The 22,135-nt window shown below is 45.5% G+C and overlaps 1 protein-coding gene across 2 annotated transcripts in view; it reads left to right on the top strand.

Annotated features, from left to right (window-relative positions):
- Window positions 1–22,135, top strand: part of CYRIB (CYFIP related Rac1 interactor B) — a 147,040-nt gene that overhangs the window by 26,770 nt on the left and 98,135 nt on the right. For both annotated transcript variants that reach the window (XM_068526018.1, XM_068526019.1), the window contains exon 2: window positions 11,155–11,207. The gene's annotated coding sequence lies outside the window, so the exon portion shown is untranslated. The remainder of the gene's footprint in view (window positions 1–11,154; window positions 11,208–22,135) is intronic.

Raw genomic sequence — 22,135 nt, 5'->3', positions numbered from 1 at the left:
GCCAGCCACCTGGTCCTCCAGGGCGGTGCAGGCACCCAAGAGGCCAGGCCAGGCGCAGGGTGGTGGGCCAGCTGGCCCAGGGTGGCCTGTGGGAAGAGAAAGGCAAGAGGGTGCAGAGTTTAGGGGCTTCCCTGGTGGTGCAGTGGTTAAGAATCCACCTGCCAATGCAGGGGACACGGGTTCGAGCCCTGGTCCGGGAAGATCCCACGTGCCGCGGAGCAACTAAGCCCATGTGCCACAACTACTGAACCTGCACTCTAGAGCCCGCGAGCCACAACTACTGAGCCCACGTGCCACAACTACTGAGCCCACGTGCCACAACTACTGAAGCCCGCACGCCTAGAGCCCGTGCTCTGCAACAAGAGAAGCCACCGCAATGAGAAGCCCACGCACCACAACGAAGAGTGGCCCCCACTCGCCGCAACTAGAGAAAGCCCGCGTGCAGCAACGAAGACCCAACGTGACCAAAAATAAATAAATAAATAAAGAGGGTGCAGAGTTTGGAGGCTTCTACCATGGGCCCGAATCTGGAGCACGGAGCAGGTGATGAGAAGGGCGGTGCCCGCTGCCTGAGTAATACCTACCAGCTGTTAGTACTTCCTGCCGGCTGGTCGTGGTGCCCGTGTGATCCCTTTGACTGATCTCACTGAATAATCCTCTCCACAAACCTGAGTGGTAAATATCATCATCCCCATTTACAGCTGAGGAAGCTGAGCCCAGAGAGGTTAAGGAGTGTGTCCAGGGCCACCCAGCTACTCAGTGGCAGCTTGGGCATGCCAGGCTCCAGTGCTGGGCTAGAACCACCCCCCTGTATAGTGCCCAAGGGGTGTCCTCAAGGGGTGTCCTCAAGAACACCCCTTTTTGAGGGCAGGTGAGGGGTCCTATAAATCAGAGCCCGAGGATACTGGATGAGAGTTTACCCTGATGGTCAGAGCCTGCATATTGGCTGCAGGAGGGAGAGGAGAGAGTGTGGGTGAGGGTGGAGGAAGCAGTGGGCCTCAACCTGGGGTATCAGGAAGGGAATGAACCCAGGCGCCCAGAGCTCCTGTCCCAGCCCTGCCACCGCACCATGGGCCTTGGGTGAGTCATACCGTCTCTAGGTTCTGGTTTCCTTTTCACTGAAATGAGAGTAACAACCACAGTGACAGCATAGGGCTTCCTCAGTGCTGCGGCCAGCCCTGGGACCCCAGGACGGAGAGGTGTATGGATTAGGGCTTCTGCTCAGGGGTGCTCAGGGGCTAGTGGGGAAGGAGGACCCTCCCCACCGATGCTGCACATGAGACATGGGACAGGTCAGCCCTGGTGAACCGCAAGGGTCTCTGCCAGTTGGGGCTGGAGGGAGGGGAGCAGCTCGTGTCCCAGCTCTGGTTGCGGGGTCCTGCTGCCATCTGACTGTTGTCCCTGCAGCCAGAGGGAGGGACCCGTTGACAAAGGACTTCTTTCCCCAGCCCTAGCGCTGCCCTAGACAGTCCTCACCAGAACCACCTTCCCAAGCCCTCAGATGAAAAATACCAAGTCCCAGGCATGCAGCATAGTTACCTGGGAGCTTTCTGCAAACACCGATTCCCAGTGTGGGGAACACTGTTTCTAAAAAGCTCCCCAGGTGATTCTGATCCGCAGCCTGCTTCTCCGGGGACCTGCCGCCCATTCCTGCCGAGGGGATGGATTCATTAGGGTCGGGGAGAGGTTCTGGAAACCAGATGCCTCAGGGGCTTCGCAACTGCTCCTGGTTCCCAGCTCATTACGGTGTCCCGACCCTTTCGAGAGGCAGCAGGGGTGGCATTCTCCGTAGATGTGCAGGACGCGGGATGTCCCCAGTGTGCCCCGAACCCCTGGGCACCAGCGGCCGGCCTGGGGTGCACGTGAGCCCTCTGGGGCACCTGGGCTTCCTCTGGGCGCTGCTTCCTCCCTGCTCTGGGAAGAGCCTGGATCCCTGCCCCTGGGACTGTGTAGGGCCACGCTCAGGTGACCTAGCACAGTATCTCCCAGTACCCAGTGCCTGCTGCCCCAGTGGGACTCAGTGACAGCCAGCCACCGGCCTGAGACAGAAATCAAGCAGGACAGCCGTGGCAGTTTAGAATCCAAATTTGAACCTGGCAGGGGTGTTGGAGATCTGGTCGATACGATGCGCTTGCACTCTTGGGTTCAGAATCAGATTTTTCTAGCATTTTTACATAGATGTGGTTTCTCTGCTTCTAGAGAAATCCTATTTCTTGAAGTTCTACTAGGGGCCAGCCACTTTCTGAACATTGTGTCATAGTAAATTTGCAAGGATTACAGAGGGAGAAACAAGCTTCCCCGAGGAGTTGTGACACATTTGCAAATGACTGAGTCAGGATTCGAACCAAGGTCGGTCTGACTTCAGAGTTCATTTCTGTGCACAGAGATGGACTGTAGTTCCAGTTATGTAAAATCAGAGCTGAACTGTTCCATACGGCGGCTGCTAGCCCTATGGGGCTATTTAAATAGAAATTAATAAAAATCAAGCATAATTAAAAACTCAGTTACACTAGCCAGCGTTCAGCTGCTACGTAGTCACATGGGGCTGGTGCTGTGGTATTGGACAATGTAGGTACAGAACATCTTCAGCACTGCAGAAAGTTCTATCAGGTAGTGCTGAGCTAGAGTGACCGAATGGCACAGACAGGGCTCCGGGCCTGGCACGTATGGCCGAGGATGGTTAGAGGAGGGGACGTGGTGAGCAGGCCGTCTCACCCTGTTGACATCCACTATTAGAGTCACCAGCTGTCCTGGTTTGCCTGAGACTGAGGGGTTTCCTGAGACTTGGGACTTGCTTTGTTAAAGCTGGAAAATTCCCAGGCAACCTGAGTCGAGTCAGTTACTCTGTTCACAGCACAGTGCCCCTGTAGATGTCACGCCTGTGCTCAGGTCCAGGACACAGAGTTGAACAAAAAGTTGCTGAAAGTTCGGTGGGAAGCTAGCTGATGGAGTGGCGGCATCATTCAGGTAAAATGGGAAGAGTGCTCTGAGAAAGGGGAGCGTCAGGTACGGTGTACCCTGAAGCCTGTCTGAAGAGGGGTACACCCGAGCTGAGAGTGGACATCTGAGATGCAGTTAACCAGGTGAAGGAGTTCGGAAGTGTGCGGAAGCTCAGTGATCAGCCCTGGGTAGTTAGGAGTTGGGAATCTTGGGAGATGGTTCTGACTCTGCTCTGACCCTGCTGTCTTCACCACAGGCATGTTCCTTTCCTTCCATGCTTCAGATTCTCTCACCTGTTAAACCCAGGCAGTTAGACCAGATACCCCCAATAATATTCTCTAGCTCCACCAATGTCACTTTTTCAAGTAAATTGTGATATGTCTTTAAAGGTAACACAGCCCTACACTGATAAAGTGTTTGATAATCGGTTCTCCACTGTTTCAGAAACAACATCTTTACCTTGCTTCTCTGTTAATGAGCTTCTTTCCTTTTCTCCAGTTTGAAAAGGGTAGGGCTAGGGCTAGCCCACAGGATTGAGGTTTTTCCTGAGAGGTTACTGAGTCTGGCTGTTCAGTTCCCAAGAGATCTTTTCCTTCCTTGTTCACCTTCTTTTTTAATTTATTTTTTTTAATTGTTGAAGTACAGTTGATTTACAATGTTGCGTTAATTTCTGCTGTACAGCAAAGTGACTCAGTTATACATATATATACATTCTTTTTCATATTCTTTTCCATTATGGTGTATCACAGGATATTGAATATAGTTCCCTGTGCTATACAGTAGGACCTTGTTTTTTATCCATTCTCTATATGAGTTTGCATCTGCTACCCCCAGACTCCCAATCCGTCCCTCCCTCCCTCCCTCCCTCTTGGCAACCACAAGTCTGTTCTCTATGTCTGCCTTCTTCACCTTCTTGTTAGATTTCTTAACTCAGTGGGTGCGCTGAGCTGCAGCATAAAAAGAAAAAGAAAGACCACTTATTTTTATTTATTTTAAAAATATTTATTTATTTATTTGGTTGCACCGGGTCTTAGTTGCAGCAGGCGGGCTCCTTAGTGCGGCTCCAGGGCTCCTTAGTTGTGGCATGTGAACTCTTAGTTGCAGCATGCATGTGGGATCTAGTTCCCTGACCAGGGATCGAACCCAGGCCCCCTGCGTTAGGAGCATGGAGTCTTACCCACTGCGCCACCAGGGAAGTCCCCCAGGCCACTTATTAAAGTACACAGTAATAATTAATGTTATTAGTTTAAAGAAATGATTGGTTAAAGCTTTAAAATATTTTGAACATTTACCAACATGTAAGCACTCTACTATGTAGTGTCTCCACTCCCCCTAAATGAGGGATTTTTTTTTTTTTTTAAGGTTAAAGGCAAATTTATTACCTGGACATAGAGTTGCAAGTTAAAAATAAAAATATTGTAAAATATATAAGCAGTAGATCATGATACTCTGGAAAAAAGTGTGAGATGTGTATACATCTTCAGCTGAAATCAGCCTGTGCAAGGAGAATGGTTAAGCAACGTGTAGAAACTATGTTTTGGATTTTATCCTGCTTCAGAATTCGACCCTGAAAATGGTCCATCGTTCCAGGAGAGAAGGGATGTAGAGGGAAATGATAATAAACGTTATTGCTGAATATTATCTTTGAAAGAGAACAGCTCAGTACAATAGCAGTGTCTCCCCACATCTCAGGCCCTGGATTTGGGAGAAAGGTGAGCTCTGGAGTCAGGTCAGAGTCCTTCCACTTAGAGGGTTACCACCTCAGGGAAGAGAGTATGTGAATAAAAGAAGCTCGAGTACACGCATACCTTGTTTTGTTGTGCTTTGAAGATATTGCATTTTTTACAAGTAAAGATTTGTGGCAACCCTGTGTTGTCAGATAATACACAGTGGCATAGGATTTAGTGTGGCATAAGCTTAGGTGATGGGCGTCGAGAGGGTGGTGTGATTGATGAAAGCTGCAGTAGTTATCTCAACATTGTTATCCACAACCATTTATCTCCTATGTGCTTATTTATTTTTATTTCCTAATTTCTGATTCTAAATATTTAGGGCTGCCCCGTGACCCTATCCTTTGCGTTTCCTTGTCGCCCTTGGGTCAGAGTCACACTGTGTCACAGTAGCCAATCCACACTCTCCTTGGAGCCTGAGATCCTTGAGGATGGGAACTCTGTCCTCATGTCCATCTCTCTGGCACCTTTGGAGCTGCCTGGCATGTGACAGTCAGTCACGACATTCTTATTGAGCAAACCAAGCTATTACTAGCCAAAGGCCCATGTGTGGTCACTTTCGACTTTGTTTTAGTTGTCAAGGCTGCTATAACAAAATGCCACAGACTGGGAGCTTATAAACAATAGACATTTATTTCTCACTGTTCTGGAGGCTGAAAATCTGAGATCCGGGCGCCAGCATGGTCTTGTAAGGGCCCTCCATCCATGACAGAAGGAGTGAGGGAGCTGTCTGGTGGCTCCCTTGTAAGGGCACTAATCCCATTCATGAGGATTCCACCCCCATGACCTCCCAAAGGCCCCACCTCCTAATACCATCACACTGAGGGCTTAGGATTCCAACATTGGAATTTTGGGGGGGGGGCGTAAACATTCAGACCAATAGTGCTTGTTATTGACGTATAATATGCATATAAAGAAGGGCACGTCATGATTATTTTTGCATGTGTGTTGATTTAAAACACGAAATGGCCGATGTTTGGAGCTAGAAGGCAAAGGGAAGCAAAGGGTAGCATGCTCAATTGTGAGCTGTGGAAGGGTCTCCCGCTAACAGTGTGAATCCTGAGCCAAACACAGCAGATCTTCCAGCCTAGCTGCTGAATGCCTCTCCTGCTTAGCACAACCCGAGACAGATGCGGACTGGCGTAATTCATCCGATCAGGGCAACAAGAGGTTTGGAAATGTTCTAAATAAGACCTCCTCATCCTGATTAAGAAATTGTATTCTTTTTTTTAAAACAGATATTTGGTTTCTTAGTTAGAACTGAGGGGTAATGTGAACATATAGAAAAATCGCCTTCCTAATTCAGGGTCAGGGAGGCAGTGGTAGGGAAAAGTCGGATTAAGAGACCACTTTGAACTAATTGCAGTGTTAGCGTTTTCAAGTGGCTATGGAAACTGCTGAGTGTTCACAAGTTACTTTTGCAGGGCCCCCTTGAATGTGCAAGATAAGCTAGCTACCTGTGCAGTGATCACATTTAATATTTTTTTCACAAATTTATAGAAAGAATTGATGTGCTTAAAAGTCTGTTTTTATAAGTTTGTTAAATATTGCCATGGTAATTTTTTTACGTTCTTGCTAAGTCCTCCAGATAGTATAAAATAAGTTTCAACCTAAGTTATAAGAATTATCATGAATTCTTATAAATAGCTAACATTTGTTGAGTATTTAGTATGTATTAGCCACTGTTCTGGGGGAAAGTTTTATTAAATAAGTGATTAAGAGTTGTTGGAAATACTACAGAGCTCGTGTAATTGAACAGGATTATGGGTATACATTTCTAATTTTATTAACAGGGATAGAATGAATCATGGCTAAGAAAAAACAGCATGTGATAAGCCAATAAAATTACAAGATGAATTTACTGAGGAGAAGGAGTAATTATTTGAATTATTATTTTTTTGTTTAATTAACATTTATTAAGTGTCTTCTGGGTAACAGGCCCTGTTAGGTACTTTTACATCTGCTGTTTTATTTAAGTACCATGCATTTTTCACTTCCAGATAAGATTTCCCATGGGCTTCCTTTGACTAATGAGTTATCCTAGGCCCGTGCTTTACGGTCCTGTTTGCACCATACAATCACCTGGGGATCTTTGGAAAACTATAGTGCTGGGGTTTCATCCTTAGAGAGTCTGTTTAATTGTGCAGGCTTGGGATCCAGCAGCAGTATTTTTAGAGGTTTTCCTCCCTCCGCTGTGAGCTCTGGTTGAGCCGGGGTGAGAACCACTATGCTAGGCTGTTTGAGATGTTATTTCACTGGCAGAAAAATATTGCCTTAAACTCTTCAGCAATAAGCAACTATTGCAAACTTTGGGAGTTTGCTGTGCCAGGTGGATATAAGTAAAACACCTGCTTTCCTTTGTCTGTTTCCTATTAACTGGGATATGGGAAGTGTCAGAATAATGATTAAATGAAGCAGGCTAGAAAATGTCACCTTCAGTGTCTCAGACCCAGAATTTCCAGGTGCACTTAATTTGTCACCTGGGTTTTGCTCGGGGGTGGTTTCAGAAACATCATGCCAGTGACTTGCATACTAAGTTTTCTTTTTTTTAAGAAAAACGTACTCTAAGGAACTTCTACACTAAAGGTAGTTCCTTTAAATGAAATACATATGTATGTACACAGTATAGATCTGTGAATAAAAAACTTAAAGAGGACACAGGAATTATGAGGAATTCTTTTGATGGAGGGGTTATATAGGTCGAAATTGCCTCCTTAAAAATCGTGTTTGCTGTCACAGTAAAGTTAATATCAAAACATTAAAAAAACAAGAGGGAACTAAGTGGTTTGGGGAGCTCAACTTTTCTTTAAAAATTCTTATAGCCTGAGATCACATAATAGAGATTTAACCTAAAAAATGATCCATAATCCAAGAACATACTCAATCCCTAAGAATTTTTTTAGTCACCTTCATAAATAGATTTGTTTTAGTGGGAACTTTTAGTCCTGCCTAGAAAATCCCAGGAGTTGTGAAAGTGTGGTGTAATTGGCGGTCAGGTGAAGGAAAGATTCCGTTAGACCTGCGAACATTAAGCATTTTCCCCTAAAATAAGCAACGTTTCTGGTAGGTGTGACTACATAGCCTTCCATTTAAGAACATTGTCCAAAAAAAAAAAAAAAAAAAGAAAGAAAGATGAAAGAAAAAGAAAGAACATGGTCCCCCTTTTAAAAACATTATATTGCATTTGCTAAGAGACCTGGAGCAAGTCATATCATTCTTTCGGACCTGAGGTTCTTCATTGGTAAGTAAGGGGGGCTGTTAGTTTTCCGATGGGGCTTTGCTTAGAGAGCCCTGGCGGACGAGCGTTGAGCTGGCACCTCTCTGGGTCTCTGGGTTTCAAGCCCTGGGGGACGAGTGTTGAGCTGGCACCTCTCTGGGTCTCTGGGTTTCCCGCTCTGGCCTCAGACAGAGCTGCTGTCTGAGGAATGGGTGCTCATTTGCAGAGAGAGGAAATCCTTTCGTTCTGCATGTGTTTTTGAGGACCTACTATAAGTCAGGAATAATACCAGGTGCTGGGGACACCAGGATATGACCAAAACAGAGTGTGAGCCCTCAGGTAGCTGGAAGTGTCCTGGAGCAGACAGACAGGGACACAGATAATTCCAGTGTTTCTTCAGCTAGGTCAGGGGCTGGGTGGGAGAAGGTTGGTCAAATGACTGACTGTGTATGAGAGCCCTGGGTGTATTTTTTTAGAAACAAATGACAAGTAGAGGACAGTTCCCTCCTTGAGTCACTGCCTAGTCACTCTCAAAGGGAAAAGAAAGAGGAAGGAGGAGGGCCCACGTGGGATGCTTGGGACTTCCCTCGTGCCCTGGAGTGGACTCAGGGACTTGGCCGTGCTGGTGAAAGGGCTGTTGGGAAAAGAGGAGGATCTGGGCTCTCAGAAGACCCCAGAATTAGCCCTGAGGACTGGGAGGGACCCTGGGAGTCATCTAGTCCAGGCAAGTTACCCTGGCAAGCCCACCTGCCTACATATCCTATGTCTCTCTTCCTACCTCTTGTGCTTGACCTTGTAAACCAGCAATTTGGTCTGTGGGCCTTTGCAAGTGCTGCCAATTCTGCTTGGATCCCCTCGGTTGGGCAAATTCGAACTTGTCTTTTAGTTCTCAGCTTAGATAACACCTCCTTGGGGAAGTCTTTGTTATACCCATCACTTTCCATCCCCTGCTGAATTAATTAAATACCCTTTCCTGTGATTTCCCAGCACCTGTACTCACCCCTGTTGTAATACTTTTTGTTACTCCATTGTAATTGCATGTCAGCCTGTAATGCCCCACTAATCGATGAGAGCCCTTTGTGGCTGGGATGGTTTAATTCCTGGAATTATTCCCATGGCCACATGCTTGGTACATCGTAGGTGCTCAGTAGATAGTTCTTGAATGAATGAGTGTCCTCACTTGACAGCAGCGGCTGCAGGAGCTCAGAGAGGTTCAGTGACTTGACCAAAGTCACACAGCTCTGGGAGACCGAGACGGGACTAGAGCCCATGCTGTGAGTCTAAAAAGGAGACAAGATCAGATCCAGTTTCTGGAGTCATGGTCCTGCTTCTCTCTGCCCATACAGAGGAAGTGAGAGAAGGTCACCCTTGTTTTGAGATGAACACTTTCCTTCTAGGGGAGACATACTCTATCTCCTAGGTTTGTCTCTAAGTGATGCAAAGACCAGCTTACTCTTCATGTTCTTAAAATAAAACCAAACAAAGAGTTTTGGGGGCTTCCCTGGTGGCGCAGTGGTTAAGAATCCGTCTGCCAATGCAGGGGACACGGGTTCCAGCCCTGGTCCGAGAAGATCCCACATGCCGTGGAGCAACTAAGCCCGTGCGCCACAACTACTGAGCCTGTGCTCTAGATCCCGTGAACCACAAGTACTGAGCCCACGTGCCACAACTACTGAAGCCGCACATCTAGAGCCCGTGCTTCACAACAAGAGAAGCCACTGCAATGAGAAGCCCGTGCACCACAACAAAGAGTAGCCCCCGCTCGCTGCAACCAGAGAAAAGCCCGTGTGCAGCAACAGAGACCCAGCACAGCCAAAAAAATAAAATAAAATAAAGTAAAAATAGTTCTTTAAAAAAAAAAAAAGTTTTGTGAGAGTTAGTATGCTTTTTTCCAATTTCTAGGACTTTCACCCAGGACCTTAAAATTTTTCCCAAGTAAACAGCAGCTTGTCCTGTTTTCTGTTTTGTAAATCTGGTCAAAGAATCAGAAAGAAAGAAAAAAAAGTCCTTTATGTAGCTGCAAGACATAGCGAGTGGAGTCAGAACTGTCATCATGTCTCCGGGCATCTGTGTACGCGTGTGTGTTGTGTGTTGTGCGCACGCGCATACACGCAGGGTGTGGAGTGTGTGAACACACGTGAGGTCTTAGCTTGTGAGTATGTTTAAATGGTTCTTAAGTGAAATCCCCTTTTTCTTTGGCCACTGGGCAGTTTTGTGATTTTTCTTTGAAAGAGAATTTTAAACCACACTCAGGCAACAACGGAAAGAAAACCTGTACTGGTGAACAAGAGGATTGCTGGCAAAGTAGCAGGAGTGGTTGACATGATCGGCTGATAATGTTCTCCCACGACAATTAGGAAGGGCCCCCAAACCTTTTGTGGATAAAGTGAGGCTGGTTAAGTGGCTTCCGGTAGTCTCAGCCCCCGATGAAAAGCAAAGAGAAAACACTAAGGCAGCTGAAGATTTAATCAAAATTAAGGCCAGAAGAGGGCATTCTTCCAGGCAATAATAAGAGCGTCTAGACACTGCAGATCTTGCTCCTATCTTCACACTAAATGCTGGTGAATGGGTTCGAATGGGATATTGTTTAACTATGGTTTTATGAAGGCTCCCTTTGATTCATAGGTATTTGTCACTGTAAGAGATTTTGAGGGTGACAAGGATGGTGTAATGTACATGTTTGTTTTCCTTTCTCTGCAGTGTAGAAACCTAAAGCAGGAAGCGATTCAGGGGTAGAATGACTAAGACCAGTTCAAACTCAAGTTGAGCTGGGTGTTTTGCTGAGACCAAGACTTGCTGAGGTACCCCAGAGTTCCAGCATCCTTTATCTTAGAATCCTGAGTCTGAAAGGACAGCCAGGCCCTGCCTTCTATGTCCCTGGGACAATGCAGTCCAGCCAAACTGTGCCTTCATCAGAGGAGTTTGATTTGGGTTTGCTCTTTACTTGCTGTGCAACCTTCAGCAAGTTACTTAACATCTCTGAATCTCCATTTCCTTCTTTTTTTTTTTGAATCTTCATTTCTTTATTTGTAATACACAAGACTATTTTGAACGTTAAATGAGAAAAACGTTTGTGAAACATGCTCTGTAAACTATAATGGTCGGGAGAAATGTTATTTGGATTGAAATGCTATTGGATAGAAATGCTATACTGGGTTGTTATTCCTGGTACAGGAAAAAACAACAGTGGTTAGGATTTACTGGAGGCTTTTTTGTGTGCTGGAAACTTGTGACTTGCTTAATCCTTGCTATAACTCTGTTTTACAGGAGAAGAAACTGAGGCCTGGAGTTTGAGTAATTCGTTCAAGGTTACCAAGTTGGTAAGTAACAGAGCTGGATTTGACCACCTGGCTTCAGAACTAAGAGCTTCATTTGAATTATCTTAAGCTTCACAACAGCCCTAGAAAGTTGAGGTTCAAAGAAGAGAAGTAACCTTGCCCATGTTCATTCCACTGGTAAGGGGTTGTCTTAGTCCGTTCAAGCTGCTGTAACAGAGTACCATAGACTGGGTGGCATATATACAACAGAAATTTAATTCTCACAGTTCTGGAGGCTGGGAAATCCAAGATCAAGGTGCTGGCACATTCGGTGTCTGGTGAGGCCCACTTCCTGGTTCTTTGTGTTATAACTTCACATGGTGAAAGGGGCAAGAGAGCTTTCTGAGGTCTCTTTTATAAGGGTACTAATCCCATCCATGAGGGCTGCGTCCTCATGACCTAATTAATCACTTCCCAAAGGCCCCACTTCCAGATACCATCATATGGGGGGTTAGGTTCCAACATGTGAATACTGGTGGGGGGGGGGCACAAACAGTCCATTGCAGGGGTCGATTCAGTATTCCCATGCAGCAGTCTGGCTCGAGAACTAGTGCTCTTAACCACTGTAAACCTGCTGCTCTTGTAAGGCCCCTCACAGAAAACCACCTCTGTGAGCCTGGGTGCCCTCTACCCCCGAAAGGGCACTTCCCTTTTCTGCCCTTTCCCTAAGCTTCCTGGTACCCTCACTCCCCTCTATTTGACTGTCCAGTCTCTGGAGAGGCTTAGCCATAGAGCGGAGACAGAACTGGCAGAATGTTATCCAGCAGTCTCTCCTGCATGCCTTTAACTTTTATTTTAGTTAAGGTATGACTTACAGACTGCATAATGCACATCTTTTTTAAAAATTTTAATTTTATTTTGGAGTATAGTCGATTAACAATGATGTGTTAGTTACAGGTGTACAGCAGAATGATTCAGTCATACCCATAGAATGCACACATCTTAATCATACATCTTGATGAATTTTTAACATGTTACACTCACTGAGCCGCCACTCAGATCAGGATAAACGGTATTCCCATCACATAAGTTCCCTCATGCCCCTTTGCTGTTAGTACTGCCCCTGGAGATAGCCACTATCCTGACTTATAGAAGTCAGATCATGTCTATCATAGCATAGGTTCCTGCTTCTATCCTATCCAGATCCATATATACTTGCTCCACAGAAACAAAATAGAGGGCTTCCCTGGTGACACAGTAGTTAAGAATCTGCCTGCCAATGCAGGGGACACGGGTTCAAGCCCTGGTCCTGGAAGATCCCACATGCTGCGGAGCAACTAAGCCCATGCGCCACAGCTACTGAGTTTGCACTCTAGAGCCCGCGAGCCACAACTACTGAGCCTGCGCACCTAGAGCCTGTGCTCTGCAACAAGAGAAGCCACAGCAATGAGAAGCCCGTGCACCGCAACCAAGAGTAGCCCCCGCTCGCCGCAGCTAGAGGAAGCCAGCGCATAGCAATGAAAACCCAACACAGCCAAAAATAAAATAAATAAATAAATTAAGACAAACAAACAAAAACAAAATAGAGGTAAAAATCACACTTTCAATAGCGTGGGTGACCCTGTCTTTCCACCAAGCAGGCATCTCTCTTGGAGTGAGCTGAATGGGAGACACAGGTCTGCTGTTCTTCTGTTGGTCTTTGTTCCGATGGCTTTTTAACGGGTGAGCATCTTGTGCTACCGAGTGTGTTTCTCATATTTATAGATTTTAATTATCATACAACATGGCCCCGAAATCCAAGCTGGCTATTCCTTCTTGTGCTCAACCTAAGAAACCCAATCCAGTGCTGAAGAAAAAACTGGCTGTGTTGCACTTAATGAGAGATGGTTTGTCCGTCTCCATGATGAGGCTTTGTTATGGGATTTTCAAGGGGAATTCTGATGCCCTTCCATTTTCATATTACAAGTAGACTTTAGAGGCTAACCCTTGAGTAAGAGGCAGTTGTGACGTGGACAGAACTCCAGCATGGGTAAGTGGGTGTATTAGACTTGGTGACCTGGAACACTTTTGGCGACATGGCGGACTGACTTGTGTGACTCCTTTCTGATAGGAACACAGAGTTGACTGAAATACAACAACTATATCTAGGGGAGCTCATCAGAAAGGGAAGTCCACAAGTGTCAAAAATGAAGAGAAAAATCTAAGCCAAATGGTTATGTGAGCTGAAAGCATGACAGCTTACGGGGCTTTTGCACCCAGATGGAGGCTGTAGAGTCTGGGAGTTAAGGTTTTAAGACCACAGTGGGTCTAGAAATGAGACCTGGATCCAAGGTGGACTTGAGTACCCAGGAGCGTTAAACATTACACGTCTTCATGAAAAGGGGCTAGAAAAACTCCACTGTCTGGAGAAACAGAGAGGAAGCTTGTTTTGAGTGGAAAAAAGTCACCAGCAAGAAATGAAAAACCTGGGACTGTACCGTATGTGGTTGTGAAATCTATATTGTTATTGTCATAAGATATGAGAACTCCTCAAGCTGAGAAATTAACATAAAAACTGGCTGCCTACTGTGGGAATCCCTAGCACAAGCACACAATCACTCCACAAGGATACTTCAACTACCCAGACCTAACAGGACTCCTACAGAAAGAACCCTAGGATGAGTTCACAATTAAATCATATGGACTATTCAGGAAATGAATGACTTTGAGTTGAAGGTAATAGAACCATCTAAAAGAGACTATAAGATAGTATATATATATATTTTAAAGTATCATTTTTTCATTTTAACTATTATTTTAAAAATGTATTTATTTTTGGCTACGTTCGGTCTTCGTTGCTGAGCGCAGGCTTTCTCTAGTTGCGGTGAGCGGGGGCTACTCTTCGTTGTGGTGCACGGGCTTCTCATTTTGGTGGCTTCTCTTGTTGCAGAGCACGGGCTCTAGGTGCACGGGCTTCAGGAGTTGTGGCATGCGGGCTCAGTAGCTGTGGCTCACGGGCTCTAGAGTGCAGGCTCAGTAGTTGCGGCACACGGGTTTAGTTGCTCTGTGGCCTGTGGGATCTTCCCAGACCAGGGATCGAACCTGTATCCCCTGCATTGGCAGGCAGATTCTTAACCACTGTGCTTGGGAAGTCCCAAGCCAGTATATTTTCAAATGATTAAAGACTGAAGATTATTCAAAAATGTGATGAAAGATGGAAAAAGAATAGGTTGATTTGAAAAGCTACCACATGGCAATGAAAAATAGTCATTGAAATTAAAATCTAACAAAAAGGGTTAGCTGACAGACTAGACATAGTAAAAGAGATAATCAGTGAACTGGAAGACAATAATAACAGTTTACGTTTGATAAGTCCTTAGTATGTGCCAGACACTGTTCTGTGTCCTTGCATTAACTCATTTAATCTTCAGAACAAAATTATAAGGAAGGCATTATCATTATCATCTGTATTTTACAGATGAAGAAACTAAGGTGTAGTAGTTCAAGCCACTTGCCCAAAGTCACAGAGCTGGTAATGATGGAGCTGGGATTTGACCCCCGGTTGTCTAGTGTAGCCTAGAGTCTGTGTTTGCAATTACTACACTGTAGAAAATCATCAAGAATAAGCACTAAGTGATAAAGAGATGGGAATATGGTAGAGAGGCATGGAGGAGAGAAGGAGAGGGTACTACTTAGGTCTCAGCACAGGGACTAGGGGAGAGGCATCAATAGAAGACAGAATAATTATCTGTCCCTTCAGATCTCCTCCAGTCCTTAGGTTCCAAGAACTTGTGACCCTATTGAGGGCAGAAATATTCAAAGAAAGGTAGCAGAGCCTCAGTTTCCACTATAGTATGAATTGATGGGCTGATGTTTGACAAAGGTCTTTCTGGGGGAAAGAAAAGAAGCCCTGACTGTAGCATTTACCGATTTCTATGATATAAATACTTCCACCACGACCAAGTTCAAGCTACCGACATAATGTCAGTGAACATGGCCTTGGGAAGAGATGTGCATAGTTGGCTCTTTTGAGCCAGCCTGAGCCAGCTCAGCACACCAGTGGGTCTGACGTTCATTCTGTTTTAAGCTCTGATCTCTGGGTTGTGCATCCAAGGGGCAGAATTTTCAGGAAGTAGTAGTATCCTGTGTAATATCACAGGGGCAGGAAGAGACAGTGGGACAAGAGTGGAGCTCTGCCCCCACTTTCTTCCCTTGAATTTAAAAAACAAGAAAAGATTTTGTGAATGTGTGTGGAGAGACTGGCATCCTTATGACACTGTTGGTGAGAATGAAAGTGAGCCCAAGCTCTTTGAAGGCCATTCAGCACCATCTGCCAACATTTTAAGTGCAAGTACTCTTTGACCCCGCAATTCCACTTCAAGGGTTTTATCTTATAAATCTCATCTTTCCTGTAGTTACACGTGTGTGTGAAGATGTGTGTAATGTATGTTCATTGCAGCATTGTTTGAAGTAGCAAGACCCTGGAAGCAACTGAAATAAATGTATGTCAGGAGAGAATTGATCGAAGGGATTATGGTGTATCCTTACAGGAGAATACTGGGCCACCGTTTAAAGTAGTAGGTCGTATATACCAAGAAGGAATCATCTCCAGGATGCATTCTTTTTTTTAATATATGTAAATTTATTTATTTTATTTTTGGCTGCGTTGGGTCTTCGTTGCTGCGTGTGGGCTTTCTCTAGTTGCAGTGAGCAGGGGCTACTCTTCCTTGTGGTGCGTGGGCTTCTCATTGTGGTGGCTTCTGTTGTTGCGGAGCATGGGCTGTAGGTGCTCAGGCTCAGTAGTTGTGGCGTACGGGCTTAGTTGCTCCGTGGCATGTGGGATCTTCCCGGACCAGGGATTGAACCCGTGTCCCCTGCACTGGCAGACAGATTCTTAACCACTGCGCCACCAGGGAAGTCCCCATTCTTTTTTTTTTTAATTGAGGTGTTCCTTATAGTTGACATATAACACTATATTAGCTTCAGGCGTACAACATAATGATTCCCTATTTGGATATAATGTGAAATGATCACCACAGTAAGTCTAGTTAATATGCATCACCATACATAGTTACGACATTTTTTTTTCTTGTGCTGAGGACTTTGCAGATCTACTCTCTTAGCAACTTTCAAATATGGACTGTAGTATTATTAACTATAGTCACCACACTGTACGTTACATCCCCATGATTTATGTACTTTAGAACTGGAAATTTGTACATTTGACCCCCTTTACCCATATTTCCCACTCCCCAACCCCCAATTCTGGCAACCAGCAATCTGTTCTCTGCATCTATGATTAGGGATTTTTTTGTTTGTTTGTTTTTTAGAGGCCACATATAAGTGAGATAACACGGTATTTGTCTCTCTCTGACTTATGTCACTTAGCGTAATCCATCCATGTTGTGGCAGATGGCAAGACTTCCTCCTTTTTTATTGCTGAGTAATAGTTCATTATATACATATATATATAATAGATCACATTTTCTTTATCCATTTATTCCAGGTTGCATTCTTTTTTTATTATTAATTAATTAATTAATTTATTTTTGGCTGTGTTGGGTCTTTGTTGCGGTGTGCAGACTTCTCATTGTCGTGGCTTCTCTTGTTGCAGAGCGTGAGCTCTAGGCATGTGGGCTTCAGTAGTTGTGGCACATGGCTTCAGTAGTTGTGGCATGCAGGCTTAGTAGTTGTGGCATGCAGGCTCAGTAGTTGTGGCATGTGGGTTCAGTAGTTGTGGCTTGCGGGCTCTAGAGTGCAGGCTCAGTAGTTGTGGCATGTGGGCTCAGTAGTTGTGGCTTGCGGGCTCTAGAGCACAGGCTCAGTAGTTGTGGCGCATGGGCTTAGATGCTCCGTGGCATGTGGGATCTTCCCGGACCAGGGCTTGAACCCGTGTCCCCTGCACTGGCAGGCGGATTCTTAACCACTGTGCCACCAGGGAAGCCCCCCTGTTTAACTTTTGAGGAAAAGCTGAGGCAATGGTGGGTCTGGGGTGGATGGAGGATATCTTACTGTATATCCTTTTTTTAAAAAAAATTTTTACGGAATTCCCTGGCGGTCCAGTGGTTAGGACTCTGCGCTTTCACCGCCAAGGGCGCAGGTTCGATCCCTGGTCGGGGAACTAAGATCCCACACGCCGCAGAGAGCAACCAAAAAAAAAATTTTTTTTTGTTTTTTAAGCATAAGCATATGATATTTTTGTTGTTGTTTAAAACAAACTAATTAACAAAAACTTCACTTTGGGAGCTTTCAACCCAAACCCCTCTTATTTTTAGGGGAGATTGGCAGGTCTCCATGGGGTTGCTGATCCCCAGCACTTATTGAGCACATGCCAAGGACCAGGCACTTGCCCGTGTTGTCATACGCTGTGGGTCTCTCCATTGTCTGACTCTTCCTGGACTCTAGTAGTGGCCTGGTCAGTGTGTGATAAACAATAATCCCATTTTCAGGAAGAGGCGAGGTAAAGTCTTTGTGGGAAGTCATGTGGCACGCAAGGAGAAGAAGTGGAATTCAACAGCAATCTTAAAAGTGCTTTGTGGACCAGAGCTCGAACCCTGGTCCACAAAGGACCAGGGAACCAAGGGAACCAAGCTGCTTCTTAGCAATCCCAGTTATCTGCAAGGCATCTCAAGCCTCTCTCCCTCCTGCCATTAATCCCCGGAATCTCTCTGGAGACCACCTGGAAGTGTTCTATCAGTGTTAATTTTTCCAGCTCTAAGATTCTTTGCCCTGGAAAGTTGGAGCTGTGTTTCTGGACCAAATGAATCGCTGATGTGTTTAGAAACCACAAAGGCAAGGAGAATTTGTCCTGCGCTGTCCTCCTTTTCTGACTTATTTTATCTTCACAACTCTCCTGTTGAGTTCACATCATCAAAGATCTAAGAGACACTGGCTCTGTTCACTTAAAAAGAGGGACCTTCAGGGCCCTTCTTAGCAAAATAGATGTTCCCAGAGGTGCTTTCATTGTTGCCCTTGTTGTTTTCAGCAATCAGCCACGTTTCTAGCCCATCATGACCTGTTTTATGGAACCAGAGGCTTGCTCTCTCTCTCTCTCTCTCATCATTTGGTAATAAATTCAGTAAATAGGTTATTCATCTTGAGAGGGCTGTTGTGATGTTTTTGTTTTAATTAATTTAATTAATTTATTTATTTTTGGCTGCATTGGGTCTTTGCTGCTGAGCAGGGGCTTTTCTCTAGTTGTGGAGAGGGGGGGCTACTCTTCGTTGTGGAGCACGGGCTCTAGGAGCACGGGCCTCAGTAGTTGTGGCTCATGGGCTCTAGAGCGCAGGCTCAGTAGTTGTGGCTCACGGGCCTAGTTGCTCCGCGGCATGTGGGATCCTCCCAGACCAGGGCTCGAACCCGTGTCCCCTGCATTGGCAGGCAGATTCTCAACCACTGCGCCACCAGGGAAGCCCCTGCTGTAATGTTTTTGTGATTTGATCAACAGTAATCCAAACGGGCAGAAAAACTGGAGTGAAAACTTAAGTTCATGGAATCAAAATCACAAAACCTGACCTGAATATTATTTAAGAGTGTGACATCATCTGTAACACTGGGGTGAAATTCTTGTAAGGGAGGGCTGTTTGACCCTGCTCTCGGCTGTTGCTGTTTTGTGGGCTCATCCAGAGGGCACCCTTTAGTGCTTTAAGTATCATTAGCCATCCTGCAGTGTGGGATGTAGTGCTTTTAGTTTACTGTGAGATGACTGTGTATCAACCGTGTTGACTTCCCCAAATGGTAATTCTATCTTCACTGCTTGAATGAAGATACAGAGGAAGTTGAAATGCTGTTTCTTGCAGGAGGCCCGCCCTGACTCCTCCTCCCTGTGCTCCCATTGCTCTGAGCATTGCTTTGTGTAGTATTTAGTTCAAACAATTATCTTATTGGCTTTATTTTTTTAATGCCCTTTTGTTGTTATTATTATTTACCTATTTACTTATTGGCTGCACCACGCGGCATGCGGAACTTCTCGACCAGGGATCGAACCCATGGCCCCTGCAGTGGAAGCGCGGAGGCTTAACCACTGGACTGCCAGGGAAGTTCTACTGGCTTTAAATAATTGTAGTTGTTTGTAGCTGTCTCCGCCTCAGACCAAGTGCCAAGAAAGATGGCCTGGATCCTCTCGCTTCATCTGTTTATAGCCAGCATGCAGCTTATGTCACGGCACTTCAAATTTCATGAGTTAGGATTCTTTTGACCTCGTAACAGAACTCCACCTTGAACTGGCTTCCACAGAAAGGGGATTTGCTGGTTTATGTAGCTGCAAAGTCCAGGGATGGAACTGAAGGCATGGAGGCTTAGACGGTATTGCTAAGGCTTACACAGGTTTTCTCCATCTCTCAGCACTGCCTACTATTTCTTTTTGGATTGTGGTGGCAAGATACCTGTCAGCAGTTCTAGCAGCAGGGGAGAAAAGGCCACTTATCCAACAGTTCAACAAAAGTGTTAATGTCTCTGATTGGTCTTCCCTGATTGGTGCCCGTTCCTAACCAATCCCTGTGGCCAGGTGAATGAGATGCTCTGACTGGCCACCTTGGATCAAATGTCCGCCCCCTGAAGAAGCTGGGGTCGGGTCTGCACCTCCCAGAGCCCAAGAACTGAGAATGAGGGAAGGCAGATGTTCCCTGAGAAAATCTGGGAACCGTTTGTGAACGGGGGTTAGGCAAAAGCAAGGATGTCCAATATAGTAGGTTTTTAATCAGTGTTTACCCAGTGAATGAATTAACAGATGAATGAGCAAACAAGAGCTGCTACTGATTCTGTGAGCTGGTTATAAGATACCCGGAGTGAGGTTTTAACAGATGGAGCCTTTGCAGAGAGGAGGATAAAAGAGAGCCTTGAAATCAAGTCATGTAAGGATGACATTAAATTAGCTGAGATACTTAACAAGAAATAGGAGACATATGATGGCTGTTTCTGAATGTCTGAAGGGTGTTCATGGGGACGAAACATTTGCTGGGTTCCTACTTTGTGTCATAGGTTCTAGGCTAGATGCTTTAATTGCCATCACCCTACTTTTATTTTCATTTTATTTTTATTAGACCACCAATTTATGTTCATTATAGAAAATCCAAAAATGCACAAGAAAAGAGAAAAATAAAAGTCCTTCCATAATCTAACTACCTAGGGCTAATTGCTATTAATATTTTGATGTATATTCTCTCAATCTTTTCTCCCTGTTTTACAGATGCATTTAAAAATTCTTATCTAATCTTGGTAGTTGTGTTTGTCAGAGAGAAACTGGCTTAGAGAGTTTAGGAACTTGCCTGAGGTCCCAGGAGTAGTCACTAGAATTCTAGGACCAGAATTTGGTCCACACCTGTCAGCCTCAGAAGCCCTCTCTCATTCCCTGGTCTTTGATTTACCTGCTGCATAACCAGCCGTCTGTGTACTAACTAACAAGGTTTTACTACAGTTCTATTCGAGAATCTTGATTTCATCACTCTTTGTTTATCCACACATTCATCTTTATTCATGTACTCAGGAAATATTTCATTGGGTGTTTTGTGGGTGCTGGGGGTAGCCCAGTGAATGAAGCAAGGCTCCTGCCCCTCTTGGAGCTGACAGTTGAGCTGAGTTCTGCATCACTGTAAATGGTTGAATCAACAGCCTCTAGGGATGTGCAGATCTGGGATACTGCCAATTGCACAAGTCTCACACCCCTTTGAGGAAGCAACCAGCAAAGCCAAAAGGAAGCACCATAGCCAGAAAGCTGGACAACCTAGTTTTATATATGCCTTCTGCCCAAGACCCCTCTCCTAAAGAGAGTGGGTTTGTGTCGAAGGATGGGAGGCTCAGGGTGTGTGTTACCTGTCCCAAGGCTGGCTCTGCTGAGTGATCTGGGGTGTGGCCCACCATCATATACATATGATGACTCTATGTTCTGAACTCCGGATCAGAACCCATAGTATGAAGCAGGGTTAGCTGAATGGAAGGAGGGAAGTACATATTTCCCGAATATGGCCTCCCCTAAGTGCTTTCACATGGCTCCTCTTGCTCAGGAAGATGGGTATTATTATCCTCATCTTACAGGGGAGGAAGCTGAAGTTCATTTGGAGTTTTGACTTGAGCTCAGGCCTGTCTGATGGCTCCAAATCCTACGAGCTTCCTCTTCATGCTCCTCTGGTCGAGACACATCTGGGGAGTGGGGCTCTGGAAGCTTCTGAAGCCCCAGGTGCTTTGGTTTCATTCCATTCACTTATTTTCAAAAGTATTTATCGAGGACCAGGGTCCAGAAACTCTGTCAGGCGCTGGGATATGGGATGACCAAGACCAATGAGGGCTCCTGCTCCTAGGGAACTTGAAGTCTGAGTTAAGTCACTGGAAGAGCGATAATGTTTCTGCACAGTTCTTCGTTCAGTGATTCATTCAGCCTTGCAAGAGGGTGTATTAGGCTGCTTTGAGTTGCAAGGGACAGAAAACCCAGTTCAAATTGGATAATTGGTAGAAGCAGTTGAATGGTTCACATAACCAAAAAATGGATAGGTAATGTAGGTTTCAGGCACACTTTGATCAGGGCTCCAGCTTCCTCTTTTTGTGATTCTCTTGGCTCTGCACTTCTGTCTGTTGGCTCTGTTCTCTGGTGACTCCCTTCATAATAGTGAGAGGGCTGCCAGCAGGGCTTCTGTATTGTTCAGCACCAGGAGACACCACGTAGAATACACGTGCTCTAAGAAGTACAGCGGAGAGCTGTCCTGTGTGGTGGCCTGGCTGCTGGTACCTCTCAGAACGCACGCTTGCTTGTTTACATCCAGGGAAGAAAGAGCTACCATCTCTCCCCAGAGCCATTGAACAAAATTTCTGAGCTTCTCTCGGATTGGATCGTCTCAGGACATGCTCTATCTCTCAACCAATCACGGTGGCAGAGGAAATGGGATAACACTGATTGGCTTAGACCATTCCGGACCCACCCCTGGAATTGGAGATGAGGTCTGAATGAATGAGGGATGCTGCTTGGTGGGACAGGAATGGAACAGATGTTAAAGAAGCAATTGCTCTCTCTAAGGGGCAGC

This window comes from Eschrichtius robustus, chromosome 17 (assembly GCF_028021215.1).
Source record: "Eschrichtius robustus isolate mEscRob2 chromosome 17, mEscRob2.pri, whole genome shotgun sequence".
In the NCBI taxonomy this organism is placed as follows: domain Eukaryota; kingdom Metazoa; phylum Chordata; class Mammalia; order Artiodactyla; family Eschrichtiidae; genus Eschrichtius; species Eschrichtius robustus.
The sequence above is the reverse complement of the archived record's forward strand: the minus strand, read 5'-3'. Positions and strand labels throughout refer to the sequence as shown.